This window comes from Octodon degus, unplaced genomic scaffold (assembly GCF_000260255.1).
Source record: "Octodon degus isolate 3935 unplaced genomic scaffold, OctDeg1.0 scaffold00403, whole genome shotgun sequence".
NCBI classification, from domain to species: domain Eukaryota; kingdom Metazoa; phylum Chordata; class Mammalia; order Rodentia; family Octodontidae; genus Octodon; species Octodon degus.
In genome coordinates, this window is record NW_004524979.1 from 207510 (window position 1) to 218150 (window position 10641).

The 10641-nt window shown below is 38.3% G+C and overlaps 1 pseudogene; it reads right to left on the reverse strand.

Moving 5' to 3' along the window:
- LOC101562608 overlaps window positions 1-10641 on the reverse strand; it is a 45813-nt pseudogene that overhangs the window by 2141 nt on the left and 33031 nt on the right.

A 10641-nucleotide genomic window follows, 5' to 3' on the forward strand; every position in this document is an offset into this window, starting at 1 on the left:
AGACAATAAAACCAACTGGGGGGACTTTAAAAGTATAATTTTGTGGACATTTGTCTAAAAGAAGCTTGTTTCTCTGCCTACCATCTCACTTCACTCTCTCACACCCTCCTTCTGCTTGAATGAGGAAAACACTTTATCAGCACCACGAGTCCCCATGGTCTCTTCTGTCTTCACACTGACCAAGTGTTCTCTCACTTTTCTTCCCATGCTGGGGCCTACTTAGTCTTTAGGTCTCAGCTAAGTGTGATTTGTCTTTCTTCAATGTGCATGCTCCCACAGCAGCTTCTGTTTCTTCAGGACACTGAAATTGCTGCCCAATGAGTATGTTCAGCACTAGAGTATGCACTCCACAATGGAATGCTTATTGTTTTATTCTCTATTGTGTAGCTTAAAATTAAGCATTAAGCATGTTTCTACACACAACTTACTCAATTGTTTTGGACCAAATGCTGCTTGAATTTGTCTAATTAGTGTTGGTGCATTTAAGACCAAAAGGCCAAGTATATGAAAGACAAACCTTCAGAGCTGGATCCCTTACATTTCTCTCACTTTCTGCAAAGTCTTGGGCAGTTGATGTCATTACTGCTAACCTCAGTTTTGCCATTAGACTTAAATAATAACTATAAAACATTTCATGAGTTTGTGGTAAGTGATAAGCTTCATTACATGTACAAACCCCCAGAATCATAGCAAATGGCATGCATTTTCATATTTGAGGCCTCATCTTTATTCTTCTAAGGAAATGTGAGCATTTTTACATAATATAACACTGCATTAATCAATTGCTTGTTGAGTTTATCAGAGTACTATTTCATATGCCTACATGCTCAGTTCTATTAATCTAGTATTCTTTTATTTCCTGCACCAGGGACTGAATTTAGGATCCTGAGCTTGCCAGGCAAGCACTTATTCTACTGAGTTATCTCCCTTGCCCCTCATCTAGTATTCTTGTAATTAGTGTCTTGCAAGAATTAATTCCTGCAATTAATTCTTATAAATTAATGTCTACACAGAATTTCCTATTACTGCTATTGAAACACAAGAGGAAGATGTGCATTAAATCATCTCACACTTAAAATTCATCTTTTAGACACATAGCACATCACTTGCATATGAAATTTCCCAGACAGCAACCTAAAGAGAATGGACAGACCATAGAAATAGAAAGTAGGTCACCTTCACATGTGATATGAGCTTTGTCCCTTGGCAGACAAAAACTGTGTGTCCAAGCATCAGAAGGACACTGCCAGAGAGAGGTATCTGTTTTCCTACACTGAATTCTATCCACCCACTGGAGTCTAGATCCTTTTCTGGGAGAAATAAAGGAGTTGAGAGTCCCAGTGTTCCCACAGCCAAGCTGTGAACAGATTATGGACAAGGTTGTGACCACCATGGGGCTACAGCAGACACTGCCCCAGGTTCCATTGTAGAACACCTCCAGCCACCCAGTGCACTCCTTGTCCTCGCTCACCACTCTCAGGGCCAGGAACTCTGAAATACAAAGAGAAATAAATGGGACAAAGAAAGCAATCAACTTTTAGCATTCTATTTTCTTTATTTATAAGAAATGAAAACTTACTCCTGACAGTAGTCAAGAAGGTTCTCCTAAATAGGAACATGGGACATTCTTTGTTATATATCTGATTTTGAAGCCCGAACAAGTATTTTACTTTTTACCACAATGGTGTAGAGGATAGCAGAACAAAATTGTAGAAAACTTGGCCTAGGTACTATGCAGAAAGCAAAATCGAAAACGTATTTTCTTAATGTACATCAGGATGATGATGTAATGATGGTGGTCAGGGAGAATAGTGGAGCCTTTAATATATTCAGTTCTTGAGTTTTGGAAACTGTGAATATATTACCTCATATAGAAAGAGACCATGGCATTTAGGGTCATTCCACAGCCCAGCTGCCTGCACACCATGTAGAAGGGAGCTTTGTGGGCATGATTTGATAAGGACTATTTCTTTTCTTTTTAATTTAATTTTATTTCACTTTGAAGAATAGGGGTGAAATAGAATCAAAAACAGAAAAAAAGACAAAAACAGGGTAATATACAACAATGCATATGTTACAGATTTTCAAAACAGGAATAGCTAATTAACAATGGTTGTTATATTATCTATTTTTATCATTAAATCTGACTAATGGTGAGAATGTAGACTGGTACAACCACGATGAAAATCAGTATGGAGATTTCTCAAAAAACTAGGTCTGGAAGTTTCATTCAATCCAGCTATTCCCATTGTGAGTATTTTCCCAAAAGAACTGAAAACATTATACCATAGTGATATATGTGCACCAATGTTTATAACAGCACAATTTGTTATGGCCAAATCTTCGAAACAGTCACAATGCCTATTACTTGAATGGATGAAAAAGATGTGGTATTTTTATACAATAGAGTACTACTCTGCTATAAGGAAAGACAAACTCAAAGCCATTATGGGTAAGTGGATGCAGCTGAAGGCTATAGTCACAAATGATATGTCAGACATACTTGTGTAAATATTGTATTATCTCCCCAGTAAAAGAATCTGAAAGAATAAATAAAACTTGAAAGGTAAAACAGATACAATAAAATGGAAAGAAACAACTTAAGAATTAAAGACTATTTCTTGGTAACATTATTCTGCATTGTTCTGATTTAACTATGTGGATTCAACCTAAATACATCCTTAAACCTAACCTATATCCTACGTGTCTGCCAGATAACATTTTATGGCACTTGTTACAAGAAGACATGACCATGGAAAAATGGTCAGAGAGTTTTGATCCTTTTAATTTGAAAAACGTGGAAAGAAGCAAAAAAAAATTTTTTGTGTATTTTCTTGGAAATAGAGGAGTCATTCCAGAGCATTAGATAAATTCAGGCTTATATTCAGGCTTGATGGTGTCATATTTTATCTAGGAAGACTTGGAGTGGACTCTCACCTACACAACTGTAAGACAGTTCATGTTGTTTGAAGCCACTCATTCTGTGGTCATTTGTAACAGTGACATAAAATGATAATATAGCGGGCATCAGCATCTTGTACAGACAAGGAACTGAAGGCACTGAAGCATGAGCACAGTTTACCCTTAGAGAGACCCCATAGGAAATCACTGAGCCTGGTGTTAGAGGTGAAAAGAAAAGGCTAGAACCTGAGAGTGTGCAGGAAATGTGAGTATCTTGTTGCATTGTATCCAAGAAAGACAGGTAATGGAAAGGAGTCCTCTTGCCTTTTGGCCTATTGAGCTACAACCCTCACCCAAAACCTATGGTCATAAGACAGTAAGGATAGTCTCATTCCTCCTCCCGGCTTGTGGACAGTGAACACATACCTGAGCAGATGACCCCTGCATCCTCCTTGTGCCTGCAGTCATGCTGTCTCCAGCCCTGGGAAGGGCACTTCCACACGTGGGACTCTTATCCTGTGCAGTTCACCCCATCTAGTCAGATGTCCCCTGATCCCTGACCAAAGTGAGCAGACACTGTAGCATTGAGGGTCACTCCACAGCCCAGTTGTCTGCACACCACATGGGCATCTTTCAGGTCCCAGCTGTCATCACAGATGGTGCCCCAGGATCCCTGATGGAGGATCTCCATTCTCCCTGCACAGCGACCACCCCTGTCCATGAGGTGCAGCTGTCTGCTGTCTGAGGAGAGACAGAGTCAGGTCAGTGGTGCTGACATGGGAAGGAGAAGGTTCTATCTGGGGATGTCCTCACCTGTGGAGTTAGTAGTCAGGTTGTTTGAAGCTGCAGAGCCTGTTGGGTCAGAGAGGGGGTCATTGCCCTGGGGCAGCATCTGGGTCTTTTTCCTGCAGGGAGGATCAGGCAGCAGGAAAATGATTTACAGTAACAACAGTCTAATGAAGGCATCTGGGAATGAAGTTGTGACATAAGAGCAATGATTTCCTGTCTTCAGACCTCATATCCTGTATGTTGATTTCTTCTTTTAACTCTGCCAGACTTTTCGGTTTAAAGCAAACACTAATAAAGACTTTTAAAAGTCTGGATAAATCAGTCTCATCTATAAGCATTAGAGCACTTCAGGGTACAGGGGTGAATTAGAGGGGCATATGTTTAAAACAAAACCCAGCAAGACTAGCGTTGTTTACATTACAAAATCATCACATGCTTATCTGCACCTGAAGATTATAGAATCAAAACATGTTCTTGAGAAATGTACCCTACTGTATGTTTGAAAGATGTACTCCTTGTGAAAGTGTTACATTTACTCTACACTTAAAATATAGTGATTGACCTTGTTTCCTTCACAGAAACAAAGGCTAAGACTTTGATTGACCTAGACCACACTAATCAGTGAAACAGTTTTAGTAAACAGCTTACCCCTAGGAGTATGAAGTACACCCTGAAGTCATGAGGTGCCATGAGTGTGATACCTCTTCTCTTATGATGGTTTTGCTTCTGTTCCCTTTTTATTTGTTAACCTTTAAATAAACTCATTTTTCAACACATGTGCCCTGGCTCCCTCATTTTCTGATAAAAGCCCCACTTCTTCATTCTTTACCAGAGTTTAGGAAAGGATCCAAAGTATATAGGGTCGTTATGGGGATTTATCTACCTCCTTCACCCTCAGAAATCCTCTACTGTATGGAACAAGAAAAACAGAACTTCTGGATCCATGTTCCATACTGATGGAAAAGACCCAGATTAGCCTCTTTCTTCTTATGACATTTATCTACACTCAGCAGAGAATTTGCCAAAATGACAATGCTAGTAGGATGCAAGTGTAAGGTTGCATCTTCAAGGTTGAAGGAGAGAGACATGTTAAATAAAAAGAATGGGTCAATAAAAATTGACTACTCTTCTCAAGAAAAAGTAGTTTCTAACCACTTCAATTCTTTTTGCATAATGTCATTTATCATTAAATTAATTTTCTAGAAGAAGAAAAGTTAGCCCTTTACTGAAAGACTTCTATAATTTGTCTTCTAAAACATTTGCAAATTAAAAAAATCCATATTAAAACATTAAGTTGAAAAAGGTGAAATTACTACAGACACTGCAGAAACTCAGATCATCAATACCTACCTTGAAAATGTTTATTCCCATATGATGTAAAACAAAGGAAATGGAGTTTTCTTGATGGGGCAATTTACCAAAATGAAATCAAGGAAACATAAGAATTCTCACTTTTGAGATAAGTATTCCACACTGTTCTCAAGTTGAGTCACTCCAGGAGATTCCCAATCCCCAGTCATCCTGACCATTCTCTCACCTGAGCAAACCACTGAGGCTGTGTTCCCATGGGCACAGAAAGGAACACCCAAGGCAGTCACAGGACAACTCCACAAGAAAGATTCGGCCCCTGAACAGTGGAATCGGTCTTTCCAGATCTCACCACCTCCATCCACAAAGTACGCTCCTCCTTCTGCAGTGCAGATGGGGACTCCACAACCCAGCTGGCAGCAAACAACATGGGCATTGGCCATACTCCAGTGGGAGGCACAGAGCGCTCTCCAGCCTGCAGAACTATACATCTCCACCTGACCCTCACATTGAGAGGTGCTATTTTTCATGAGCCAAATTTCAGTGTACTCTGAGGGGAGAAGATGAGGTTTTAGCAACATCTCACATTTTTCTCACTCCAGCAGACTGAGGAGGAAAGGCAAAGATCTGTGCTGACTCTTACCTGAACAAACTTCAACAGTTCCTCCATATTGACAGTTTTTTCCAGGACAGGGTTGTCTGGGGCAGAACCAGAGATCAGTTTCCTGCCCCTTACACTGGAACTCTTCACCCCACAGCTGATCATTGGCCTTTCTAGATCCATTGCCAACAACAGACACTGGCTTGCCACACCCCAGTTCTGCTCAAATAACTTGGGCAGTGGGGAATGTGAAGTTCACATCAGATATTGGAGTCCAACTTCCTCCCGGATTCAATTCTACCTGTCAGAGCATTGACCCACTCCTCCAGCCAGGCGTATAAATCCTAAAGGATGAAAAAATACACTCAGTGACCATTTCCTATTCTGTGTTAGCATTTGAAAATCAAATGTTGCAGACAATTGTACTGTGGCCATTTCATTTTTAGGGATGATATCTGGGAGGTGGTTTTGACAGTTGGTTTAAGAATGAAAATTCCATAAGAAATATGAAGACAAATTCAGAAGCAATTTTTTGGGCAACTCTGAATAGCCGAATCCCAAGCATATTTATCACATGTAGGTATATGGTTCCTTTCCATATGAACTCAAAGCAGAAAAAGAACTTATTTCCATCACGCTTATATCCTCATAAACTTTTAACATCTGTATAATAATGCCAAAATCATTAGTATTTCTAATGAATTAAAATGTTTTAATAGTTATCAAAAGTCAGCATTTATATTTATTTCCATTTGTGATTTATTTTTGACATAGAATCTCATGATGTAATTCAAGCTAGGTTTGAATTCACTATGTAGCCAAGGCTGGCCTTGAATGCACTGCCATCCATTTGCCTCTGCCAGCCAAGTACTGAGATTGCAAGTATGTGCCATCATGCCAGCCATTTATTTCCATTTAGACATGAGAAAAAATGTGCTAAGTATATTAAGACTTAGATGCATAATATAATTGTGGAGAAAATACTAAAGTTTCTGTACCACATTATTCCTATTAAGGAACAAAGAAAAATTAGGCACTTGGTCAGAATAAATTAAAACACTTGAACAAACTGAGCTTCCTAGTGATAATGATGACAAAGTGACTTCATGTATGGCTTTAGACATGTGGAAAGGCCTCTGATTACAGATCTGAACCTGTCCTGGAACTACCAATGTGTGGAATAATGAATTGCAGAGTTTGCCTCCTCCACTGCAACAACAGCAGCAATAGAACATATTTGGATTTTAAAGTTAGCCATCACAACAGGATGAACAAAAATAGTACTAATCTAGCTTACTAAAAATGGTGACTGTAGGCATTCTAGTTAAACTTGCTATATTCTCTCTGAAACTGATGCAGCAAAATGAAGATGGAGATCTGTGCTGTGCGTCTAACATCATTTGAACTTATGTCATGTTTCAAAGGGAATGATGATAATGTTCCTTACAAGGAAAGTAAGAATGTAAACAAACAATTCCAAACTAAAATAACTAATATTTTCAACTTTAAAGATATAAAGATTACAAGAATTTCAAGATCTTATGAAACTAGACACTGATATTGATGGACAGGTGCAGTACTGCTCTTGCTCCCCACTCCCAGGCAAAACAGAAACACTGAATGGCTGTACACTCAGCGTGTGAATATAGCCACCACTCTCCTCAATGCTTAGGTCTCTACTCAGGTTCAGCTGTGCTGTAGTGACCTCTAATTCCATAAGGAATATTAGTTGTGTAGAATGGTCCAGAGCCCCTGGCTTAATTAATTGTTTGCACTTATCTTTATCTTCATCTATTCTTCATAGAAAATTGTGCATTTCTAACTTACATGTAAACAAGTGGAATGGCTCATTTCAGCCAGAATAGCATTGTTTCTTTGTCAAGTTCTATCTAAGAGGATTTTTGGGTATTTGACTTTTGTCTCTCTCTCTCTTTTTTTTTTTTTTTTTTTTTTGTGTGTGTGTGTGTGTGTGTGTGTGTGTGTGTGTGTGGTACCGGGGATTGAATTCAGGACCCTACACTTGCCAGGCAGGTGCTTATTCTACTGAGCTATCTCTCCAGGCCTTTGGTTCACTCTAATTAAATGGAAATGATGCCATTTGAGTCTTAGGTAATAATTTCTTATCATAGAATTTTGCAAGGAATTTTTCATAATTTCCATTGAAGAAAATTGGAAGAATTTCTGACAAATAAACAAGTTATTCCATGTACTTCAACTTTTGCATCTTCATAAATGAACAAACTTAATCCTTTTGCAGCCTAAAGAGTCCAAGTTAGGTGTAAAATTTTTAAACTGAATACTCTTAGGGAGTCAGCTGTCTTGAACTATGTTGAACATAGATGTTGAAATGAATTGATCAACAGCATTCATTATTTAAGTACTGGCATTGTACAACTATACACTGAGGCAACCTTACTATGGTTTGCTAAGACCTTTAATTAAACAGTCCTTTGTACCACAGTAGCTTGAAATCCTTATTGATTCATAATTCTAAGTTATACTTTTATCAAATATGTCATCTGGAAATGAGTACATAAGAATAAAAAAAAAATTCTCCCTCACCTTCATTACCTGGCTGAGGTAAATGATGCCACTGATTAGATATATCTTTTCTCTATGCTTATATTTGTTTATTGAAGAAAACATTGATGTCTAAAAATTAGATATCAAAGTATACATAGTCTATAAACCAATAATTTCATATGGTGATTTTCATAGTTGTTTCTCTACAATATGAATAATAAAATACCAAATTATCTCATCATAGAAAGCTTTCTATTCTCATTCTGGGAAATATAATATGTCAATGTGACATAAAAGAAGTGAATTGGTCAGCATTTGCCTGAAAAGACCTATTACCAGGGTCTGAAACAATGGCACATGTCTTCTCCTCTGAGTTGGAAACACTTTTTAAAATTTTATATATTTGTCTATTTTTGTATTTTAGGGAATGGTCTACAGGTTTTTCAGGGTCTCACTACTAGATTTGACTCATAGTGATCCATCTGTTTACAGCCTCCCAAGAGCTGGGATCACAAGCGCGTGCCACCACACCCAGTCTCAATTGCTGTTTCAGTGCACTCCAGGGTCGAGGCTGGCACAGCAGGTCCAGGGATTGAACCCCTGGCCCCTGTGCTTGCTTGCAGGTTCTCTAATATACTGATCTATTTGGCTGGTCCTTGAGTTGTAGAGATTTATGTGGCAAATTCTTGAGTGTTGAGAGATACTACATATAATGTACATGAAGCTTTTTGTGAAAAAAATCATTGAATATAAAATTCTGGATTTTTTAAATTAAGGATTTTCATAATAGATGACAGAAGCTCAACTTCAATAGTTTTGATATGCAAAGGTACAAGAATGCATGGAACACATGAATTTGTAATAAAACATAAAAATCAGGCAAAGAAGATATAAAATGCTAAGGAGATAGCAGAAGGAATGGGAACTTCATGCATAGTAGAAAGTCAAGATGGAAAGAAACACTTGGGATCAAAGGCAAGTATAGTATTTTATGAATGTTTTAAAAACTCTTGGAATAACATTTTTTCCATAATTTTAATGAGAAACAAGTAGCAATGGGACAGTTTCAAATCAAATTGGTAGGACAGTTTCAATAATTAACACATTGCATACTCTTCCTAGTGGGTTTTTGCAGTATAAGATATCCTATTTGCAAACACTATTAGAACAAATCCCTCTGTTCATTAAGAGAATATAACAATATATCTATCCTAACCATTTTGAATACACAGATACAAAATGGACATTCATCTGTATCCCTTTTGTTTAGTTCTGTCATTCCAATATTATAGGTGTGTTGACTTAGCAAAATAGCCTAAAAGAGTCCAATTGTCCATAATAGTATTGGGTCATCCACTTGACTGGCATCCACTGCTGCTGGATGGTTAAGATCAAGTTAAAGCAAGACCTATGCAACAAGAGTTGTAGCTTTTTGATCTGATAAGGTCAGAAAAATCCCCTCAGGATTTATTCTGAGATCCTGTATCTCAGATTGTAAATCCTTTGTCAGTGTCACCCTGTGGATGAGTCATAGCCATTGCTTGGCTAATGTGATCTCTGTGAAAGCCAGACAGAATGTATTTTCTCCATGTGACTCTCCTTAGACACACTCTATGTCATTGACCACTTTTCTCTTTGGCCCTATAATCTCCTTGATTAGAAAATTTGGGACACTACATGATGTTACAGTACAAGTTCTCATATGTCCTGAGTCTTAATTGACATTGGAAGGTTAGGGTCAAAATGTTGTCGTTCCTTCCAAATTGTCTTTGGCAAATGGATGTTACTCACCTATCAGACTTTGGCAACCTTAAATTTATTCATGTGACCACAGACACATTTAGTGGATTTATATATGCCTCCCTACAAACTGGAGAGGCTACTAAACATGTTGTTGCCCCTATGCTCCAGGCATTGTCTGTCTTGGGCTGCCCCCAACAGCTCAAGACAGACAATGGCCCAGGTTATACCAGCTCCACCTTTTCACAATTCTGCAAAAAACTCAACCTTGTTCATTTGACTGGCATTCCTTATAACCCTCAAGGTCAAGGTATAGTAGAAAGAGCCAACCAAACATTAAAACTTACTATAGAAAAAATAAAAGGAGAAGATTGGTACTCAACTAAGGGATCATCTAGAAATATCCAGGCTCACTCCTTATTCATTTTAAATTTTTTAACACTGGATGCCAAAGGACAATCAACAGCCACCCGTTTTTGGTATTCTGAGACACAAAAACACTTCACCTTGGTATTATAGAGAGACCCTCTAACCAACTCATGGCACGGCCCAGATCTAGTCCTCATCTGGGGACGTGGGTCAGTATGCATTTACTCCAAAGAAATAAATTCTGCCAGATGGCTGCCGGAAAGACTGGTTAAACAGGTAGATGAAATCAACCAGATAGAGTATGACCTCATAGATGATTCCAGGGACTCAAATGCTCCCTGAGAATACTTTTGTGTTTCCTTACAGATAATGAGTCATCTACAGTAGATCTTACTACTGGGAGTTTTCGT